Genomic DNA, 3,319 nt, shown 5'->3' with positions numbered 1-3,319 from the left:
CCTCTCTTCTTCCTCTCTCTAACCTCTCGCCTCTCACTCTCTCTAACCCTCTCATCTCTCCTCTTTGCCAACATCCTCCTCTCCGACAGCCCTTCCAATGGCACCATCTCACAATTCTGCTACCGTTGCTGTTGCAAACACCTCTACCGCCGCTGCTACTGCAAATGCCTCTGCCGCAACTGCTGCAAACACCTCTGTCGTAGTGACATCATTCCAAATCCAAAAGAAGAATGCAAGATCATTAGTTTGAGGAGTGGAAGAGTGGTTAGCAAAAGGAATGAAGATCAAACTGAGGCACCAAAGGAGGATGTAGAAGAGGAGAAGAAAGAAAAAGAGAGCACTGTCTATGCACCAACCAAATCTCTAAAAGGAAAAGAAACAGTGACTCCTTGCCAGTCAAGAATTCTTTTTTCTCAAAGGCTAAAGAAACAGCATGCTGATGGACAATTCTCCAACTTTTTGGAGGTGTTCAAGAAGCTTCACATCAACATTCTATTCATAGAAGCTACAGAACAAATGTCATTTTATGCTAAATTCATGAAAGAATTGTTATCCAAAAAGAGATCTTTGAGAGGAGATGAAACTGTGGTGATGACCGAAAAATGTAGTGCCATAATTCAAAGGAATTTGCTAATGAAAATACAAGATCTAGGGAGGTTCCAAATTCCATGCACCATTGAAAGCACAACCATTGAAAAAATCTTGTGTGATTTAGGGACAAGTATAAATTTAATTCCCTTGTTTGTGATGAAAAATCTACAGATAAAAAAGGAGCAACCAACGAGGATAGCTCTACGAAAGGCAAACAAATCAATGAAATCTGCACATGGAATAGTTGAGAATGTCTTAGTTAAAGTGGAGAAGTTTTTTCTCCTAGTAGATTTTGTAATTCTTGACATGGAGGAGGATGAGAATGCCTCCATCATTCTAGGAAGACCATTCCTAACCACTAGGAGAGCCTTGATAGATGTAGAAAAGGGTGAACTAATGTTGAGGGTGCATGATGAGCACTTAATCTTTCATATTTTCAAAATCATATATGAATCAAGTGAGAAGGAAAATTGCTTGAAGTTTGAATCAAGTGATCCAAGCCACCTAAAACCCCCTAATATCAAGCTAAAGTTTGGTGTTGGGAGCACATCATCAAATAAAGAAAAGAAAATACCCAGGAAGAAGGCCAAAGGTTAGAAGAACAAGAAGATACCCACAAGTAATTTCTCACCTAGACAAAAAAGTATTACAAAACCCTATGCCATCAGGGATATGTGGTCACCATGGGAATTCACCAACAAGTGGCATGACCCGTACACAGTAAATAAGATTCTCTCCTTTGAACACATTGAGCTTCTAGATGAGGCATATAAAACAGGCATATAAAACCCAATTCAAATCACAATCCTCAATATCTCTATTACTTGAATAATGACCGTGGCTCCTGAAGTCACGCGTCACTCTCAGATTAATTTGTAATAAAAATTGAAAACAGAGTAACTCAGAAGGGTTTCGTTCTCGCCTTCATCTTCTTTTTCCATTCTCTATCTTTCGTTTGACGCTGTCCCTCTCCTCTCTATCTCTCTCGAAAATCCTAATTCCCTAATTCCTGTCGTTCTCTCCTCAATTGGCTATTCTCTCCTTCTGGCCTGGATCATTTCTCTCGGTGTTGTGACCTCGATCCTTCCATCTTCTCTGTGTGACACTCTCTTTCTCTCTCATTTTTTTTATTTCTCTCTCACGTTGTCGCTCTCACTCTCAAACCCTGTTCTCTGTTTGTCGATCGTTTTTTGCATTCTACCAGTTTCTGGAGGCATTGTGGAGGCCACAGAGGAAACCATTATGGCCAGTTCACGACTGAAATGGGAGACCTCGGATGAAGGGCTGAAAAAGTGGGCCGAACACAGCAGAGGTCCTTTAATTCCAAATTTTCGCTCACTAGAACAGGTTAGATATCGGATGTTTAGCCATCGTGTTTTTTAGGAATTTTTTGATATTGTTTCAAATAAATGTTAATTAATATTATGTATACTCTGATCTGTTGGTATATGAAATGAGAATAAATGTTATTATTTGACACCTGTTTCTGCCATTGCTCTACTGTGCTATTAGGTTAGGGTTTAGAGAGATGAGTACCGATTTTTGGGGGATATTTGTCGGAGTGACCGAAAGATATTTAGCTTTACAAGTTCGATTTCTCTCTTACTTTTGATTCTCAGATCTGATGATGTCGGCCGTGAAGATCTTCGATTAGATCTCGGAGGTTAGTTGGGTTTATCTTGATTTAGGATTTCTCATGTATCTTAGGATTTCTCATGTATCCTATAAAATTGTAGGAATTAGATTGAATTTGAGTTTCTGATATGTAATTCATAGCAGTTTTGAATAATTTTAATTAATTTTTTGAACTCCATCTTCATGAAGAGAGATTTTTTTCGATTTTCTGTTAGATGAAAAGGAGAAACAAGAGGATAAAGAGAGTTACCTATTTCCTTCATTTTTTATTCTAATTTTTATCTGATTGAATTCATTTTTTGATGTGTTTCAGTGTGTCGACATAGGAGTCTTGAAATTGGGAATCTGCCTGGGTTATGGATGCTTGGTATGCCATTGTTTATGATATTAGGCTTCTTGCTGAGAAGGTATCGATTCTGATTTCATTCGTTTTTCTGTAGAAGTTTTTTGTGAGGTTTTGTGCCATTGTAGTCTGATAGAGAGTTAGCTTCAAATGGAAAATTTCAGGAGAAATTGAAAGGAGATGGTTTGTTTCTTATAAAACTATTTGGTGTTCTTGTGGTATGTATTCTTCTACCTAATGGTTATTGTTTCAATTTTTTGGTTCATGAAAGTGAGGTTTTTTGGAAAGGAGAATTTAGCTACTTTCTTTATAATAATAGCATTTTGTGTAAAGAAATTAGAAATAACTTCGCATTGAATTTGAATTCTAAAGTAAAAGAGGCTATAATGTTATAGGAGCCTTTTATATTTATAAATTATAATCATAATCACAAGTAAGATTATCTATTGTAGGACCTTGGTAAATGCTTTTTGTGGATGAGAGCACCGTGAATTTATATTTGTAATATATTCTGTTGTATTCTAATTCATTTGTGTCTTCATAATTTTTTAGCATCTTGATTAGTTGGCTATATGTAAATGGGTTTATCTTGATTTAGGATTTCTCATGTATCTTAGGATTTCTCGTGTATCCTATAAATTATAGGCATTAGATTAAATTTGGGTTTCTAATATGTAATTCATAGCAGTTTTGAATAATTTTAATTAATTTTTTGAACTCCATCTTCATGAAGAGAGATTGTTTTTCGAT

General features: G+C 36.3%; 1 long non-coding RNA gene across 1 annotated transcript; it reads left to right on the top strand.

Annotated features, from left to right (window-relative positions):
- The first annotated feature begins 1,524 nt into the window (after positions 1-1,524).
- LOC110268584 lies at positions 1,525-1,838 on the top strand. The gene is made up of 2 exons (XR_002356823.1): positions 1,525-1,657; positions 1,796-1,838. It is a non-coding gene; the product is annotated as an uncharacterized LOC110268584 (long non-coding RNA).
- Positions 1,839-3,319: the final 1,481 nt, after the last annotated feature.

The sequence above is a fragment of the Arachis ipaensis genome, unplaced genomic scaffold (assembly GCF_000816755.2).
Source record: "Arachis ipaensis cultivar K30076 unplaced genomic scaffold, Araip1.1 Aipa835, whole genome shotgun sequence".
In the NCBI taxonomy this organism is placed as follows: Eukaryota; Viridiplantae; Streptophyta; class Magnoliopsida; order Fabales; family Fabaceae; genus Arachis; species Arachis ipaensis.
This window is presented reverse-complemented; position numbering and strand designations above follow the sequence as displayed.